This window comes from Pan paniscus, chromosome 6 (assembly GCF_029289425.2).
Source record: "Pan paniscus chromosome 6, NHGRI_mPanPan1-v2.0_pri, whole genome shotgun sequence".
Lineage (NCBI taxonomy): Eukaryota > Metazoa > Chordata > Mammalia > Primates > Hominidae > Pan > Pan paniscus.
The window spans coordinates 34505262-34526746 of record NC_073255.2 but is presented as its reverse complement, the minus strand read 5'-3'; the positions used below and the strand labels follow the sequence as shown (position 1 = coordinate 34526746).

At 34.9% G+C, this 21485-nt stretch overlaps 1 pseudogene; it reads right to left on the bottom strand.

Annotated features, from left to right (window-relative positions):
• The window catches only part of LOC117980901 (probable C-mannosyltransferase DPY19L2), a 62077-nt pseudogene that overhangs the window by 39678 nt on the left and 914 nt on the right, over positions 1–21485 (bottom strand).

Here is a 21485-nt window from a genome sequence, read left to right as displayed (position 1 = left end):
AAACACAAAAAAACTCAACAGACCTATAACTAATAAATCAGTAATAAAAATTTTCTCAACAAAAGAAAACCTCAAACCAGATGGCTTCACTGGAGAATTCTATGAAACATTTAAATAAGAATTCACACCAATCCTTCTCAAGCTCTTCCAAAAAACTGAAGAGAACACTTCTATACACATTTTATGAGGCCAGCATTACTCTGATACCAAATCCAGAAAAAGATACTACGAGAAAACTACAGGCCAGTATCTCTGATGAATATAGCAAAAACAAAACAAAACAAAACAAAACAAATATTTCTATTAAAAATGAGCAAAGGACTTGAATAAACATTTCCCCAAAGAATAAATACAAATGTCCAACAGGTATTTAAAATGATGTTCAACATCACTTATCATCAGGGAAATGTAAATCAAAACCACAATGAGATACCACCTCAAACCTATTAGGATGGCCATTATAAAACAAAACAAACCAAAACTAAACCAGAAGTAACAAGTCTTGGCAAAAATGTAGAAAAATTGGAATGCTTATGTACTGTTGGTGGGAATATAAAATAGTGCAGCCAAAGGGCACACCAGGTAGTCTACACAGAAGAGTTTGCTTCAGAGTGCAGCAATATTAGCCACAAACTAACCACTACTTTAATTCCAGCTAACAGATCTTAAAAGCAAGACCTGAAAACATCAGCCTGTGTTCAAGCAACTTAACTGCATCACAGAAAAAAGCTCAAGAGTATCTATAGGAATAAGAAAATATCCAGCAGCTAAGAAGGTAAAATTCACAAAGCCTGGCATCCAAGTAAACATTGCCAAGCATGCAAACACTCAAGAAAACACAACCTCTATATGAGGAGAAGAAACAATTAATTGAAACTGACACAGATGACAGAATTAGCAGGGGGAGGCACTGGGGCAGTTACTGTAACTGTATTACACATGGTGAAGAAGTGGTAACAGAGAGAGAACAAGTTAACTAGAGACAAAAAATACTTCAAAGATACAAAATGAACTTTTAGATATGAAAACTACAATGACTTAAATGAGAAATACACTGGATGTAATTAACAACAGGTTAGATACTGCAGAAAAACAACCAGTGAACTCCTGAAGACACAGCAATAGTAACTATCCAAAATTAAATAAAGAACAAAAATAAACATAGGCTCCATGAATCACTGAACATTTTCAAGCAGCCCAATATGCATTTAATGAGAGTCCCTAAATGAAAGTGAGGTGGGGAGGCAGAAAAATATTTGAAGAAATAATAGCCAAAATTTTTCCAAATTTGATAAAAATTGTAAACCTAAAGATCTAATGATCTAGGATTCATTTCAATGAATCCTAAATACAAGAAACATGAAGAAAGCTATAGTAAGGCACATTATATAAACAAACTGCTCAAAATCAGTGGTAAACAGAAAATCATATCTCTAGCTGGGAACAGCTAGAGAAGTAACATATTATTTACAGATGAAAGCATAGGGATGTCAACAGATTTCATAAGAAAAAAATGCAAACAAGACAAGTCAAGCAGCATCTTTTAAATTCTTTTTATTTTATTTTATTTTATTATTATTATACTTTAAGTTTTAGGGTACATGTGCACAATGTGCAGGTTAGTTACATATGTATACATGTGCCATGCTGGTGTGCTGCACCCATTAACTCGTCATGTAGCATTAGGTATATCTCCCAATGCTATCCCTCCCCCCTCCCCCAACCCCACAACAGTCCCCAGAGTGTGATGTTCCCCTTCCTGTGTCCATGTGTTCTCATTGTTCAATTCCCACCTATGAGTGAGAACATGTGGTGTTTGGTTTTTTGTCCTTGCAATAGTTTACTGAGAATGATGATTTCCAATTTCATCCATGTCCCTACAAAGGATATGAACTCATCATTTTTTATGGCTGCATAGTATTTCATGGTGTATATGTGCCACATTTTCTTAATCCAGTCTATCATTGTTGGACATTTGGGTTGGTTCCAAGTCTTTGCTATTGTGAATAGTGCCGCAATAAACATACGTGTGCATGTGTCTTTATAGCAGCATGACTTATAGTCCTTTGGGTACATACCCAGTAATGGGATGGCTGGGTCAAATGGTATTTCTAGTTCTAGATCCCTGAGGAATCGCCACACTGACTTCCACAATGGTTGAACTAGTTTACAGTCCCACCAACAGTGTAAAAGTGTTCCTATTTCTCCACATCCTCTCCAGCACCTGTTGTTTCCTGACTTTTTAATGATTGCCATTCTAACTGGTGTGAGATGGTATCTCATAAAGAAAATTGCTGTTAACCTGCAATTCTACACCCAGGAAACATACCTTTCAAAAATGAAGGCAAAATAAAGACTTCATGACCAGGTGATTTGCACTAAAAGAAATGTTAAAGGAGGTCTTTCAGACAGCAGGAATACAGTAGGTCAATCTGGCTGTACACAAGTAAAGGGCACTGAAAATTGTAACTACGGGGTAAATATATAACATTTTAAAAGTTTTAAATATTTTTAAAAGGTAATTTACTGTTTAAATAAAAACAAAAATTTATTGAGATTCCTATATTATATGTTTAAGTAAAATGTATGACAATAACATGAAATAAATTTAAAAATGCACTTTATCAAAATATGTGGGATGCTGATAAAGCAGTACTTTGAGAAAAGTTTATAGCACTAAACACCTGTGTTTAAAAAAAAAAAAAAGAAACAAGAAAGGTCTCAAGTCAATGACTTTGCTTTATACCTTTTTTAAAAAAAACCTAGAAAAAAAGGAGATCAAAACCCAAAGTAAGCAGAAGAAATGAGGTAATAAAGATCGAGTAGAAATCAATGAAACAGAAAACAAAAACAATAGAGCAAATCAATGAAACCAAAAGTTGGTTCCTTGAGAAAATTAATAAAATTGATATACCTCTAACCAGACTGATCAGAAAAAAAAAATAGAACACAAACATCTAATACCAGGAATGAAAGAGGAACTATCACTACAGATACTATAGATACATAAAGAAAGAAAATATTATGCCTTTGACATCATAAATAAAATTTTAAAATTCCTTGAAAGATACAACGAAAGTTCACTCAAGAGGAAATGGATAACACAAATAGCCTTATATCTTATTAATGAAATGGAACGAAGCTTTACTGACTTTTTATGTTTTTAAGGAAGCTATGTTTGGGACCTAAGCCAAAAACAAAATTGCAAGAATATAAAATTTCAGTTAGAGTGTCATATTCAGGCAAAATGCTAAAAATCTCATGTCTGAGAAAGAAAAGGCAGTTTTAAAAGTAGTAATAATAATAAGTAAAACATAAAAACAAAAGTTTTAGACAGTAAAACACATATACAGTCTAGCTGAAAGTATAATCTGTTATAATATGACATGTATAATATACATTTCCAGTTTTCCTTCTGGATATCACCAATACCATATGTATTAAATATTACCAAAGAGGAGGTACCCTATAAAACAGAATTGCTTCGATTTTATAAACTCTGAGAACCCATCTTAATATTTGACTTACATAAATTAAAAATGTTACCATGTTCAGATAACTGATCTTCTGAAATTTGCTTGGTTTAATGTATCCCACAACATACATGGGAAATAATGATGCTATCTGAAATAATATAAAAAAGCAAAAGTGAAAAAATATAGAAAACTAACACTTTACTATTCACAGGCAAAGTAAATATAAGAGGAGGGCTACAGTTCTAATAATGGTAAGCAAAGGAATTTGAACCAACCTTCCCACTAAGAACTAGAATGGCTAGGAAAAATATAAATATATAAATAAAAATATTTAAAAAAATGTATAAAAGCCACAGATTATTAACAAAACAAATGAGGAATTTAATAGATGGCAATCTATACCGATGAGCATGACATTTTGGGCCACTTTTCTCCCAGAGGTATCTGCCAATTTCAACAGAGGTAGATACCTGCCAGCTGAGAGGCAGTTGGGAGACCAACAAGCTGAGCAGGCATTTCAGCAGATTCAGCAGTCAGAGTGCACCAAGAAGGGTGCTTTAGTTTGGAGTTTCAAAAGGCCACACTATAATAGTGAACCAGAAATCAAGCAGCCCTGAGAAAGACTGAAACCCATCTGTGGATCATCTCAATCTGATTGCATGAAGGTGGTTCAAGATTTATTAGTGCTTTTTACTCGCCTCTCCAATTATTCATGTATAATGTCCAGCACCAAATCAAAAATAACCCAGCATAGATGGAGATAAGACACTATCACTAACACAATAGAAATAGATCCACAAAAGATTTAGATCAGCGATTAGCACATTTGTTATATAAAAGGCCAGATAATAAATATGTTATGCTTTGTTGGTCACACACAGTCTCTTGTATATTCTTTTTCTATTTTTGTTCTATAACCCTTTAAATATATAAAAACTATTCTTAGCTTGGAGATCACTCAAACACTTGTCTGGCATAATCAGATATGTCTTTAGTTTTGCTTCAAATGTTCAAGGAAGTAACTGATAGGATTGAAAATTCCAGGAGAGCACAGAAGTCATAAAAAAAAAATTGGACCAGGCATGGTGGCTCACGCCTATAATCCCAGCATTTTGGGAGGCCAAGATAGGAGGACTGCTTGAACCCATGAGTTCAAGAGCAGCCTGGGCAAGACGGTGATACCTCATCTCTACAAAAAATTAAAAAATTAGCCAGGTGTGGTGGCACAATGAACTAATTTTAACCTTAATCTATGAAAAACACAATTAAGAATAAAATCTTAAAGTACTCCCAGAAAATAACAAATAACATTGAATTATTCCTCTGTAAGCATGAAATGCACACATACAAACAAAACTATATACATTAGTAAAGAAAAATAAAAGCCTAGTATATATGCAGAGATTGGCTAGAAAATCATCACAGCAATATCAAACTTACCCAATAGCTTCTTCTTCTTCTTTTTTTTTTTTAACTGAGTCTCGCTCTGTCACCTAGGCTGGAGTGCAGTGGTGCGATCTTGGTTTACTGCAACCTCCGCCTCCCCCTGGGTTCAAGCAATTCTCTGCCTCAGCCTCCCGAGTAGCTGACATTACAGGCACCCGCCACCATGCCTGGCTAATTTTTTTGTATTTTTAGTAAAGACAGGGTTTCACCATCTTGGCCAGGCTGGTCTTGAACTCCTGACCTTGCGATCCACCCGCCTCAGCCTCCCAAAGTGCAAGAATTACAGGCGTGAGCCATCGAGCCTGACCCCAAAGAGCTCCTTAGTTTCATCAGTACCACTGGATTAATAAATTTGCTTGCAATGAAGTGATGCTCGTTAAAAATCTATTCTACTCTGTTGGCATGTGCGAATAATGAAAAACATAGAAAAATGTCCGTGTTATAACCTGAAAGGGGCCAACTATCATGAAGTAAAACAGAGGGAATACTTTAAACATGCAGCACCAATTGAGCTGGGGTTATAATTTCGTTCTTTGTAGGCTACTGGCAGCATGAGACTTCTTGGCAGAATTTCTCACTTCCAATATAGAATATTATTATTATTATCAGTATTTGTTATGCAGGCAGGAGCTCTGATGGAAAAATCTTAGTATCATGAAATTTCATCAAAATTCTCCATTTACTCTCTGCTTCCCCAATTCAGTTTCTTGGTACTAGTTACGTAGTTGCTTTGGAAACAGGATGTAGGCTCAGCTCACTTAAGGAATGATGAGCTTTATGATTAAAGCTCACAGAAATGGTGCCAGGAAAAATTCTGCTCCACAGACAAAACAGCCAACATTTAGCTGGATTAGCAGCAGAACGTCCTGCTGTGAAGAGTAGGATTGGCCTTTAGCATGCTGTGTAGCTTGGCACCCAGAATGATTCCCAGGACAAAAGGAAAATCTATAGGTAGATATATACAGATATTATCTCAAACACCAAAAATAACATTTGTGAATAAAAATAATAGAAAAACTCTTTCAGATGTTGAGCCTTAAAATCTGTCAAACTAATCAATACAGTAAAAGAATGTGGAATTATATTATTTCATAAAAATCATACCTTTAAGTAAACTTTATTCCCTATTTTGAAAATCTTTTAGGGCATAAATGTAACCCTATTTAAAAATTTCTATGGAAACAACCAAGTACATCTTGCATTCAATTTAATTAATATACGCAAAGGAATATAAATCATTCTATTACAAAGATACATGCACCCATGTGTTCACTGCAGCACTATTCATAATAGCAAAGACATGGAATTAACCCAAATGCCTATCAGTGATAGACTGGATAAAGAAAATGTGGTACATATACACCATGGAATATTACACAGCCATAAAAAGGAATGAGATCAGGTCCTTTGCAGGGACATGGATGGAGCTGGAGGCCATTATCCTCAGCAACAGGAACAGAAAACCAAACACCACATGTTCTCACTTATAAGTGGTTGCTGAACAATGAGAATACATGGACACACGGAGGGGAACAACACACACTGGGGCCTGTCGGGGGATGGGGTGGGGAGAACATTAGGAAAAACAGCTAATGCATGCTGGGCTTACTACCTAGGTGATGGGTTGATAGATGCAAAAACCACCATGGCATACATTTACCTACATAACAAAGCTGTACATCCTGCACATGTACCCCATAACTTAAAATAAAAATAAAAATTAATTTAAAAAATCATCTTACCTGTGTAAAAAGTATAAACTGAGCAAATTGCCAGGGAAGCATAAAAGCAACATTGGAAAGACAGAGTGCAATGAAGGGCCTTCTATCATTGCTCGAGGTCCTTAATAGAGAGAAGTGATACCAATAAGTTTCACCCTAAAAGTAGTCTGTCACTGAAAAGAAAGACTACTTGCAAAATGATAAAATCTAAATTATTCCATTACCTTTACTATAATACAACAAAATATAGTTAACTTTTTAAAGTATACTAAAAAGAAATTGCAATATTTCATGGCTTGCATGAAGCAATCAAAATTAGAGTTTTAAAAATAACATTGTACCAAAAAAGAGCCCCCATTGCCAAGTCAATCCTAAGCCAAAAGAACAAAGCTGGAGGCATCACGCTACCTGACTTCAAACTATACTACAAGGCTACAGTAACCAAAACAGCATGGTACTGGTACCAAAACAGAGATATAGATCAATGGAACAGAACAGAGCCCTCAGAAATAACGCCACGTATCTACAACTATCTGATCTTTGACAAACCTGAGAAAAATAAGCAATGGGGAAAGGATTCCCTATTTAATAAATGGTGCTGGGAAAACTGGCTAGCCATATGTAGAAAGCTGAAACTGGATCCCTTCCTTACACCTTATACAAAAATTAATTCAAGATGGATTAAAGACTTAAACATTAGGCCCAAAACCATAAAAACCCTAGAAGAAAACCTAGGCATTACCATTCAGGACATAGGCATGGGCAAGGACTTCATGTCTAAAACACCAAAAGCAATGGCAACAAAAGCCAAAATTGACAAATGGGATCTAATTAAACTAAAGAGCTTCTGCACAGCAAAAGAAACTACCATCAGAGTGAACAGGCAACCTACAAAATGGGAGAAAATTTTTGCAACCTACTCATCTGACAAAGAGCTAATATCCAGAATCTACAATGAACTCAAACAAATTTACAAGAAAAAAACAAACAACCCCATCAAAAAGTGGGCAAAGGATATTAACAGACACTTCTCAAAAGAAGACATTTATGCAGCCAAAAGACACATGAAAAAATGCTCATCATCACTGGCCATCAGAGAAATGCAAATCAAAACCACAATGAGATACCATCTCACACCAGGTAGAATGGCAATCATTAAAAAGTCAGGAAACAACAGGTGCTGGAGAGGATGTGGAGAAATAGGAACACTTTTACACTGTTGGTGGGACTGTAAACTAGTTCAACCATTGTGGAAGTCAGTGTGGCGATTCCTCAGGGATCTAGAACTAGAAATACCATTTGACCCAGCTATCCCATTACTGGGTATATACCCAAAGGACTATAAATCATGCTGCTATAAAGACACATGCACACGTATGTTTATTGCGGCACTATTCACAATAGCAAAGACTTGGAACCAACCCAAATGTCCAACAATGATAGACTGGATTAAGAAAATGTGGCACATATACACCATGGAATACTATGCAGCCATAAAAAATGATGAGTTCATGTCCTTTGTAGGGACATGGATGAAAATGGAAATAATCATCCTCAGTAAACTATCAAAAGGACCAAAAACCAAACACCACATGTTCTCACTCATAGATAGGAATTGAACAATGAGAACACATGGACACAGGAAGGGCAACATCACACTCTGGGGACTGTTGTGGGGTGGAGGGAGTGGGGAGGGATAGCATTAGGAGATATACCTAATGCTACATGACGAGTTAATGGGTGCAGCATACCAGCATGGCACATGTATACATATGTAACTAACCTGCACATTGTGCACATGTACCCTAAAACTTAAAAGTATAATAATAATAAAGAAAATAAAAAATAAAAATGTTACTGTTACATGAAAAAAAATAACATTGTAATTTACCATTAAATATTCTAAATACAAAAGCTCGTTTTCCTCTACATCTGCATGACATTAGAAATTTAATACTCCAGCAAGGAGGTCAGAAAATAGGACACGGCGCTGCCCCTGCACACCTCAACATGCTTCTTGTGTATGTGTAGCAACAACTTTTATATACCACCACTTTTCTGTTTCAAAAAACATTGAAGAGAAATGTAAGTGCTGACAAAGTAATAAGTTAACAACTATGGGAAAAATTTAAGGAAAAAGAATCTTAAAAAATTAAAAAATCATTCTAGAATTCAGCTGAAGCATGTGGAAGTTTAAATTGTCCATTCTGCATTACTGAGATGTATTGGGAACGAATACCTTTTACCACAGAGAATTATAGTAACTTTTAGATAAGAAAGAAGAAACACAAACATATTACCTAAATAATAAAACTGTAACTGCTCCTTTTATAAATGCTGTATTGGATTTTGATGAATCTTTGTACAATCGTATATAAATTTTCAAAAACAAAATTCTAAATTCATATTGTTTATTAATGTTATCATAAAATACTCATTATGTACTTTGTAATCTTATATTTTTCAAACAAAAATTAGTTCTGACTAAGATACAGAGTATAGCACATGCACTCAATGATACAACCCTAAATGTTCTCATTAAGACATTTTATTCCACGAAAGCCCTGACTGACCAGACTGATACCACCTCAAAAAAATAAAAATAACCCACCTTCCTAGGAATTAAACTGGGAATGAATAGCAAGGGGTGATGAAGAATGGTCAGCTTCCATCACCTAATCTTTGAGAGAAGGCAAAGTGTAGAGCAAAGATATAGAAATCTGAATGAGGAGGAGGTTCCTAAATCCAAATTCAACCCCAGAATATACTTGTCAGGTTGGTAAGAAATCAGAAGTTAGCCTGCTCCATTCTCAAGGTTTGTGCCACTCCAGTACACTACTATTTACCACTCTTCAATTAGCTTTATCTGAGTGCCACAAATATTTGCATGGACGTGTGCAGTATTCTGTGGTTAAAGAGATAAATATGGCATGGTCCCTGTTTCCAGTGGTATTTTTAAATACTTATAATTGGCTGGGCACAGTGGCTCACGCCTGTAATCCCAGCACTTTGGGAGGCCGAAGCGGGCAGATCACTTGAGGTCAGGAGTTCAAGACCAGCCTGGACAACATGGCAAAACCCTGCCTCTACCAAAAATACAAAAACTAGCTGGGGGTGGTGGTGTGCACCTGTAATCCCAGCTACTTGGGAGGCTGAGGCAGGAGAATCGCTTGAACCCGGGAAGCAGAGGTTGCAGTGAGCCGATTATGTCACTGCACTCCATCCTGGGTGACAGAGCAAGACTTCATCTCTAAAGAAATAAATAAATAAAAACTTGTGTATGTGTGGATGATTCATAAATTTACTGTTTTAAAAAACAAGGAAGAAAAACAAATGATTTTTATATAAGGCAGAATCTGCCAGGGACTAGTAGGTGAAGAATGGGGTCCTCTGGGAGTTTGGAGGAGATAGTGATCATTATTTCATTCAGTGAGAGTTCTCATTAGTATTCTATCAAATCTATTTCTCTGATAAGGCTATTTATACTATTCTACCACATATGGTTTTTTTTGTTCATTTCTCAGACCTCTTATATATCTAAAATGCTTATAAATGTAATCCCTACAAAAAAAGTGTATCCAAAAAAAAAGTTTGAAATGAAACTGGTTGTCCTGTTAGAAACATTGGTTGTTCAGAAATGCTTCATAAATATGTGAATATATGTACTCTTTATCCATCTAACTCCGCATTTCCCAAATTCGTGTGCACACAGAACACTTTTTTCATGGCACATTCATCAAAACCACAGGTTAGAAAACAATGTCAGGGTACCTAAACTTTGAAGAGAAAATGTAATTGTTTCTCAAAAACTTCTGAATCTTGGCAAACTATATACAAACACATACCTTTTGGTTTATTAAAATATAATGTAGTTATCTAAAACCTGTAGCCTACACTCTTAAATGGAGAGCAATTTTTACGTAGCAATTTTGAATTATTTTCTTAACTCTATACTCAATTTACTTTTAAAATAACTAAAAAATGGTCAATTTGGTAATTACAACTTCATAGGTTGAAGTATATATAATATATATATTTACATATTTTTTTTTAGAGGGAGTCTCGCTCTGTTGCCCACGCTGGAGTGTAGTGGGCACAATCTTGGCTCACTGCAACCTCTGCCTCCCGGGTTCAAGCAATTCTCCTGCCTCAGCCTCCCAAGTAGCTGGGATTACAGATGCACATCACCATGCCTGGCTAACTTTTGTATTTTAGTAGAGACAAGGTTTCACCATGTTGGCCAGGCTGGTCTCAAACTCCTGACCTCAAGTGATCTGCCCACCTCAGCCTCCCAAAGTGCTGAACTGAAGCATATTTTAAGACACTAAAATTATAATTTATTTGCCTTTGTTTTATAAATCGAAGTTACCTGAGAATCAAAGTTAAAATATACATCTGAAGTACAAGGAATGGATAGGAAAAACTTTCACGGAGAGGTGGTGTCCACATCACACGAGTGACCTGAAATCAACAAAATGCCCACTTTACATCATGTTTACTACAACAAACATATTTAAAAACCAGGGGTGAGTTTGTTTTAGTAATTTCAATACTAGGCTCACTAGATCCCATTTCTGAGTGTCTGGCATAGCTTCTCAGTTTTTGAAGCTCTCTTAACGCATGAGGCCATTAAGTAGACAGCAATTAACTACCATGTCCAGAAACCAGCAACAGATATATCAGACCGAGCAAAATGAAACCCAAGGGACAAACAAGATTGTACGTATAAGAGTTGTGAGAATTCTGGGACTGACCAACTAGATCCATAGTCCAGCCCTGCAGTATGATCCTGGCACATGATCCTGGCATCCCAGGCTTTGGGATACATGCATGCCAAGACAAACACCTAAACAAATGTCACCTAGGTCATTCACAAGCACCATGAGAGTTTCTATGTAACAAGTATGAATGAATATAAATACACACTTTAAATAGCTAAGATTGCCTCAGATTTTGTAAAATGTACCTTAAAAAAGGTTAAGTATATATTTTAAAAACAACTAGAAGTATTTGGGAACTACAAACGTGATGCATGTAACGAAAGTATTAAATTTTCACACAAACTTTAAAATTATTTCTAAGACATATGGGTCAGAGTATTAGAAAAATTTTCCATCAAAAATTCTGAAATTCTAGAAAGAATGTGAATTCTTATTACTTTGCAAGAGTCTTAAAAGTTATTGCTCCTCTTCCAAGATACCAAAATTGTAAATGTTGGAAGAGGAATTGTGATACATAAAAGAAAGTCAACTTATACCAACAGTTGTCTGGCACACTCAGAGAAAAAGCTTTGTCTTTAAATCAGCACATTGCTGAATGTCAATGCATTTGTTTGCTTTAAAATAATATATATGGCTTTTATGTATAATTTTTATGATTCCTTTATCTAACTGATTTTTAAAAATTAACCCAATAGCAATGGATAAAAGTACTTCTACCCCGGCCGGGCGTGGTGGCTCACACCTGTAATCCCCAGTACTTTGGGAGGCCAAGGCGGGTGGATCACGAGGTCAGGAGTTTGAGACCAGCCTGGCCAACATGGTGAAACCCCATCTCTACTAAAAACACAAAAATTTAGCTGAGCATGGTGGCACATGCCTGTAATCCCAGCTACTCAGGAGGCTGAGGCAGGAGAACTGCTTGAACCCGGGAGGCAGAGGTTGCAGTGAGCCAAGATCATGCCATGGCACTCCAGCCTGGGTGGCAGAGCAAGACTCCATCTTGAAAAAAAAAATACTTCTACCCTATGAAACCTGTGTCATAACATATTAAATATTTTGCTCCCAAGAGCTAGGAGTCAGAATCTCTCTCTTTTTCATTGCCATATCCTCAGCATCTAACAGAGTATGGACATGGTATATACCAATATTTTGTTGAATGTATCCATCATATTTGAAATAAGCTTCTATGAGCTCTTTTTTAGGTGGACTATGTTTCATTGGGCTGAATTAGTAAGTTAATGTCTATTTTGAATTCAGCATTTTGCATTACTGAACAGACAGCATGATGTAACACAAAGAAGTGAGGGAGCAGGTGGCAGTGTCTTAACCGTGTCCCTGCTGTCAGGCCTGAGGCCTCTTTCATTGTTGTTAAGGGGAGTGCAATGCATACAAAGTTTCAGTTAGGCAAGATAAATAAGTTCTAGAGATCTGCTATACAACATTGTGTTAACACTGTATTGTACACTTACAAATCTGTTAAGAGGGCAGATCTCATGTTACTTATTCTTACCACAATAAAAAAGCTGAATATATATGTTATACATATAAAATATATAAAAGTTTTTATAAAATATAACTATAATTTTATAATTAATAAAATATAAATTAATATATATGTGAGGTTTTAGAGGCAGACATAGAATGGGAAATCCAGCTTCATCATGTAGTAAATGTAGAATGTGGATAAGTAACTTAATTTTCTCTAAATTTAAATTTCATAACTTGTATGGTGAGGCTACCACCACCCACAAAAAAAGTTTAGTGGGAATAAATCAGATAATGTGCATGACGTGATTCAACTCAACAAGTACAGTATTTCCTTTTCTCTACAGAATATATGTATATGTATATATTTACTAAAAATAAGGCAAGAGATTTCATTTTTGAAATTCTAGCTATTTAAACATTTCAATCAGCATGATTAAAATATCAACTTATAACACGAGGGTCTTTGAAATACTGTGAAGTCATAAGTAGTATACAATTATATATTGTTTCGATGAGTATATTTCTTTGTTCCTCTATAACCCCTTCTATTTCTTAAAAATTGCTTTCTAGAAAACAAACCTCTCCATGGTTGAAAAAGCAGCACAGTACTGTAATAAGACCTCCTAGTTGAGTCCCACTGTAAAAAATAATAAGAGTATACAATCAAAATTCATGTAAAATATAGTGAGTTTTTCACAAAATTACCTCAGAATTTTAAACCATAGTTTAAATCATATTTAAAACATAATAGTACTAAACCATACCCATGTGGTTGATGTTTAAATCCTGAATGTACAATCCTAAAAAGTGTACATATAAATTAATCTCAATTTTATAATTTATCGTAGCTAAAATACTTTCTAAATGAAATACATAAGGTGTGAACATAAATTTTTTTTGAGATGGGGTCTTGCTCTGTCGCCCAGGCTGGAGTGCAGTGGTGAAATCTCAACTCACTGCAACCTCCGCCTCCTGGGTTCCAAAGATTCTCCTGCCTCAGGTTCCCGAGGAGCTGGGATTACAGGCGTGTGCCACTATGCCCGGCTAATTTTTTTACTTTTAGTAGAGATGGGGATTCACCATGCTGGCCAAGCTGGTCTCAAACTCCTGGCCTCGTGATCCACTCGCCTCGGCCTCCCAAAGTGCTGGGATTACAGGCGTGAGCCACCGCGCCCCACCGCATAAAGTAATTTTTAAGAAACAGGCTAGCACTTTAGAGTCTAGATCACATCCTTTGAATAACCTGAATAAAGGCAACTTTTTATTTTTGAAATTGGATTTAAGGGATTGAGAGATAAAGACAAGATTCAAACAGTTTCATGTAGCATTAACTTAGAACTGTCTAAACTACTGCAAATATTCTTTACTTGAGTCCCAGAGAAGCAATAATGCAGAATACAAAAATCAGATGAAAGATAAAAACCATTTCTTTTGTTGTTGTCTTTTTGTTTTTTTGTTTGTTTGTTTGAGAAGGAGTCTCGCTCTGTCACGCAGGCTGGAGTGCAGTGGCGCGATCTCGGCTCACTGCAACCTCTGCCTCCCCAGTTCAAGCCGATTCTTCTGCCTCAGCCTCCCGAGTAGCTGGGATTACAGGCGCCTGCCACCATGCCTGGCTAACTTTTTTTTTGTATTTTTAGTAGAGATGGGGTTTCACCATGTTAGCCAGGATGGTCTCGATCTGCTGACCTCATGATCCGCCCGCCTCAGCCTCCCAAAGTGCTTGGATTACAGGCATGAGCCACTGCGCCTTGCCCAAAAACAGAACTTTAAAAAAAAAAATAGAACATTTTTTAAACCTGCCCAAACAATCTCAAAGCAATCCTTTTCCCTCAAAGTACTTTAATGGGCTTATATTTTTCTACACGGCATACAGAAAAGTGCATAAAATTTCTAGATTATAGAACTACTGTAAAGGGAACGTCCATGTAGTCACCATATAATTAATTGAAATAGAGAAATGATTATACTCAGTCTTCACTTGCAAGCCTCCAAGATAAGAATCAGCTACTGACCTGATTTTTGAGATTATCAACATAACTCTTTCTATACACATATCAAACTATGATTTACTTTAATCTGTTTTTAAACAACATACAAATGGAAGAATGCAGTATTTTTTTTAATTTTGTACCTGGATTCACTCATTCAAAATTATATTTGTAAGATTCAACCATGTTGTGTGTAGCTGCATAGTTCATTCATTCTCATTATTGTATACTGTTCCACCATGTTAATAAACCAAAATGTATTCATTTCTCTGTTAATGGATATTTGGGTTCTTTCCAGTTTGAAGCTATTGCAAATAATGCTACCATATTATTGTATGTACTTCCTAGTACACATGTACAATACTTTTTTGGGAATATATATGTTAAATTAGAATTGCTGAGTTATAAGGTATCTATACCTTCAACTTTACCAGATAATATACACTGTTTACCAAAATAGTTGTACCAATTTATATGTCCACCTGTGGTGGATGAAAGCTCCTTTATCAATCTATTAGATGTGAGTTGGTATTTCACTGTGGTTTGAATTTACATTTTCTTTATGACAAATGATGGTGGTCAACTTTACATATGTTTATTGACCATTTGGTGTTCTTCTGGGAAATATCAGTTCATAAACATTTTGTCCATTTTTCTATCAAGTTGTCTTTCTTCTTTGTCTTTATCTTCCCACTCTAATATAAACTTCACAAGGACAGAGATTTCTCTTCTGTATTCCAAGCACCTAGAACAGTGCTCCTGGTCACAACAGGCTTTCAATAAATATTTATCAAATTAATGAACGGAATTTCTGGATAGTAGGTGGGGCGTACACTTTGTAAATATCTTCACTCACTTTCAGGTTTTTTTTATCCTACAGTTCTTTTGAGGTAAAATTGATAAACTCATCAAATTTATCAGTTTCTCTTCATGGCTGGATTTTTGTATCTTGTTTATCATTTCTTATTCCAAGTGATTTTTCTGTATTATATGCTGAACACTTGTATAAACCTGTCTTTCATATTTGAGTGTTTAATCCAGCTTGGAGTAGTATTTATATAGTTCCAAGTTCTCTTTGTTCCATATGATCTCCCAAGTATTCCACGACTATTTTTTAAAATGCCTGCCCTTACCCACCAATCTGCAATACCCGCTCTTCCATATATCAAATGCCTTTAAATGTACATTTCTGCTTCTGGGCTGTACTCTATTTCGGTTATCTATTTGTCTATTCCTGTGCCAATATCACAGCGTCTTTTTACATTAGCTTTATAATATAGCAACAGTTGATAGTGCAAATCGTCCTTTTTCAAGAATACCTTGACTGTATTTGGCCCTTTGCATTTCTGAGTAACTTTTAAATCAGTTCATCAAAGTCAACAAAAAATATGTTGGAATTTTGACTGGTAGAGCATTGAATCTACAAATCTTTTTAATATCAAGTCTTCAGTCAATCAATGTGGAATATCTCTCCACTTAGATTTTCCTAGACATATCTCAGGAATGTTTTAATCATTTTCCCATAGCTATCATATATATTTTTTGTTGGATTTATTCTGAGGAACGTCATGCTTTTAATGCTATTCTAAATAGCATCCTTTCAAAATTTCATTTTCTATTTGATCCTAAAGTATAAAATTTATAATTTTGAATTTTAATATTAATGTTTACATCTAGTAACATTGTATATTTTCTTATTGCAAATACTGTATCCATAAACTTGTAAAATTTTTCTAGATATACGATGTAATCTACTTTCAAGAACACTTATTTCTTTTTTTTCAAGTTTTCCAATCCTTATACTTATTACTAATTTTCTTTTTACGTACCATGCTGGATAGTATCCCTGGTACAACACTGACTATGTCACTAGTTTTCATTGATTCTATGCTAGTCTTTTTTATGCTGAAAACTTCCTAAAACAAAGAGTGTGTATATTTACTAATCTCTATATTGACATAAGCCCTATGAAAACTCAACAAATATTTGTTGAAAGAGTAAAACTATTAATTAATTTTAATTTTAATTTTAAATGTTTTACACGACAAGAATAACATTGTAAAGAAATCTGATGATTCAGCTACGAATATGTTCCACTGAAAGAAACAGAAAACCTAACAAAAGTAGCTTACACAATATGGATGTTGTTTACTATATCATTCAACAAGAAAATGAAAGATAAGTACCTGTTGGCATTGGTTCAGCAGCAGAAGGATGGTAGGCCAGATATATCTGCTATTTTTATGGCCTTTCCCTTATGGTCACAAGATGACCGCTACAGCTCTGGGCATGACATCCTAGTGTAATAAAAGCAGGAGGAAACAGAGAAGGGGCAGCTAAGTCTGTCCTTTGTGAGAAAGGCAGATACTTTCCTAGATGTAACCAAAACTGACTTCACCTTAGTTTTCATTGACAAAAACTCGCTGATTTGGCTATCTCAGGGAGCAATTAAGTGTGGGAGCAAAACATATGACCGTTGAAATTAATTTCAACTTATCACCTGAGACCGGTCTCACTGCTTCTTCATCGTGGTACTCTTATCAAGATAGGCTAGTAGATGTAAGTGCCTGCCACATGTGATACAGTTTTTCCTACTGCTTTCTTAATTTCATCCTTAGAGAATACAATTAGAAATAAGCTGCTGTTACTGCTAACCAAAGATCTCCTCCAATGTTTTATTAATTTTACACATGAACTAGGAGATATTCCATTAAAGCCTTTGTTAGGAAATCTTAATTAGTCAAAAAAAAAATCCTTAAGGGATAAAAGGGATGCCTTTGAGATAGAATTTTAGTGACATCTCCAGTTTCTGGTTACATATTGGTTAAGCTTCTGAAAAAATCAAATAAATCCACAAACTTTCCTGATATGAATCTAATCTCGTTAATTTTCCTTTTCATTCAATCAAAAAATATCAGCCAGTCTGTATAAGCCCACTGAAAGGTCTCTTAATTCAGTAGTAGTCTTACCTCAGGTATGCTCCATACACGAAGAACAATCTCATCATTAGTCCATTCAAAATAAAGACTACACCAACATAAAAGCAAGCAGGATCTCCCAATCCTTTGAAAAGATACAGATAATCAGTGTTTAATGAATATATGACTCGAAAGCAATTGGGCATAATTATCTCAGTGCTTTGCAATCAAGAGCTTATGAATTTGCTCAAAGCATTTGCTTTCCAGATTGCCGCTGTGTTTAATTCTTTACCCTTATAAGAGTTTGTGTGTGTGTGTATGCAAACACATATATGTATGTGTGTATATATGTGTGTATATATACACATACACATATGTAAGCTCACCCTTAATGAGGTATTATATAGTTACACTTTATACTTTTTATAATTGCATTTGTACTTTCATCTAATGAATTACTATTATACTGTAATGATTTGTTGGGGATTCACATTTATTTAGGTGATGCTGCTAGTGTTCAGTGTCTGGAACTGTCTGTAGAACCACTTAATGAATACAAAAGAAAATCCATTGCATTATTTTTATCTTTTGCTAGGCTCTAGGAAGAGTTAAGATATGGTTTTGACTTCAGGGTACAGCTTTAGTCTATATGAAATGATCCAGTCATTTGATCCATTATTATGTATAGCTAGAATCTTAGTATATTCCATATAGAAGATCGTGCATGTGTGTGGCAATATGTACTTTACAATCATCCCACATTTTTCTCAGAACAAGTTTATGATATTAGCTGATATAAAAATACTTTTCTTATGATTAAGAAAACAGAACATAGAATATTCAACTTGTCAATGGTTATTTCACTTTAACTGGCTGGAGCCAAGGTCTGAAGGCTGGCCTTCTGATTCCCCCTGCCTCTCTGGTCACTCCTTTCAATCAGTTCCAGTAATTTCTCTTGTTTTATGTACCACTCTTTAATACTGAACCACCTTAGGCTCTGTCATATGCCCCCTTCATTTCTCCATCTGCACATTCTCCATAAAGAAATTCTTCCACATCCATGGCTCCAATGATCTATATACAGATGACTCCAACTCTACATTTAATCCAGAACTTTCTCCTTATTCTTATACCCAGATAGCCACTTGATGTCCCCACTCTGAGGTCTCTCGAGTACCTCAAATTCATGCATACACAATGAAACATAACAATACAAACCTGCTGCTGTTCAAATGTTTCCTACCATTCAAAGGAGCTGTTACTTAAGCTAGAAACCAAACTGTGTTTCACATGATTCTTCACTCACCTTCCCCCTCTTGCCAAACAATTACCAAGTCTTGTCCATTCTACTTCCAAAATCTCTCTCAAACCCACATTATCCACATTATCTTTCCTGTATATCCACATTATCTTTCCTGCAATCACTTGCTGAGAATATAATAGTCTCCTACCTGGCCTCCCTGAACCTACTTTTGTCCCTTTACTAATATTCTTTCCATACCATTGATTAAATAATGTTTTAAAATGAAACTCTGTTAATATTCTTCAATGGATAAAGTATAAAATCCTTCACCAGTGCACGCCTTTCATGATCTGATCCCTGTTTATATTCCCAGCACCATTTCACATCATTTTTCTTCTCCATCACTTCCAGGAATTCTAGCCTTCTTTCAGTTCTCTCTTGCTTCAGGATATTTGAATATGTTATTCCCTATTCTTAAAATACTTATCCTCTTACTCCTAATGTCAGTAATCTTATTTTCTTATTTGTAGTATCCCTCACAGTTGTAACTGCTAACAGACCTCTTACAGCATAAACTATGAGGGTAAGGCCCCATGTCTAGCTGGTTCATCTCTGTGTCCCAAGTGCCAAACACTAACTTATCACTTATTGGGAATGTAATTAATACCATATTTAGGTGATCATTTTCACCACTCAGACAGGGTCACACCTTCTAGCTGATTGAATCATTGCAAAGTATCTCATTTTATGAGGCATTTTCTCCAATCCTTTACATTGTACACAAATAAGTATAATTGCCCCTCAAACATCCTCATCAATTCTATTTTTACTGAGGGAATCAGTAAAAAATGTAAGGAAAATAGATTTAGTTTATATTCCAAGAGTTGAATGTTGTTACAAACAAGTCTAAAAATTTATCCATAAAATATAATAAGTCATGTTGTTAAGAATTTGAAGAAATGCAGAAAAAACAACAGTGTTAGTGTTATAAAAAGAGATACATGTGGCTCTCAACAAGAGTCTCAAGGGACAGCACCATATTTGAATTATAAAAGTGCTGAAATGCAAACATCTTAAATGGAAGTGACCACTATGTATCCTGGAACGCTGCTGGATGACTCCAAAAGTGGTTCTTTGACAAAGAAACCAATGTAGAAGATAAATAGGAAGAGTTTCATTAATACTACTCACGGACTATGAGCATATATAAAAAAGTAATGTTTCTAAATCAATCTATTATTGCATATCCGATTTTTAAATATGTATGCATAATTAAATTTATACATTAGCTATTACAAATAGATATTTGACTGTTTAATCTATCCTCAAAATTTATATATTGAAGCTACCCCAAAAAACATCTTTCTGTATCTTCGCATTCTGAAATAGAAGCCTAACTTATAGTCAAGATTGCCTTACAATGGGACATGTTAATACTCAAATTCCAAAATTTATACGCAAATTTGTAAGTACATAGCCTTCTCAGAAAACTTCTTTAAAATGTAAAATACTCATTGAGGTGAGCCAGTTCTAATTTTTTTTTTAAATCAACAACAGTATTTTACAATAATTTTTAAAAGTGAATCATAATATTATTAAATGTTTATGAATGTTTACAAATGACAGCATTTTTGGAAGAAACATGCCTTCACAGCTTTGAACTTCATTAAGAGGTTCTATTCTGGTGACATTCCAGCAGGTCTTAGTTTCTAGTCCAAATAAATTCATTATTCCCATGGATGTGCGATACCAGGAGGCTATGATTACCTTTAAAAAGATAAAAACAAAGAGATAATGGAGGAAAATATATTCTCTTCATAATAATAATCTTTCCAAAATACCATTTTGTGATGGTTGCTTTAGACACTATAAATTCTGACAAATTTATTTAGATCATTTCACTTAGGAATCAGTCACTTCAAAATTACACATTAAGCCTCTATATAGAAAAATATTATATATGTGATACCCAATTCTGTAATATAAATAATAGTCAATATAAAAGTATATAATTAAAATATGGTGATAATAGAAAAATACAAAGATTTATAGAAACATTTCATAATTCACTTCATTTAGATCCTTGAATTTATTCCTTCATAAAATATATAAAATATATTGTAAAAACTGGAACAGAATGGAATAATAGCACCTGTACCCATTACAATTTTAACCAAGCAGAAGATTTAATTGACCAATTGTTTCCAAACTGCAAGCTATTTTTAAAAGTTCAAAGACAAAGAAAAAATAACAACAGAAAAAAATTTCCAACAGAATGTTCATGTCTCAGAGGTTTTTTAAAAATAACACTATACATTCTGGGAAAGTAATGTGAAATCACTGGGGGGAAAATGTCAAAAAATAAAGAGTTGAAAAGAGAAAGTAAGCACCTCTTAGAGCTAACCATTTTTAATATTTTGGTGATTGGTGCGGTGGCTCACGCCTGTAATCCCAGCACTTTGGGAGGCCAAGGCGGGCGGATCA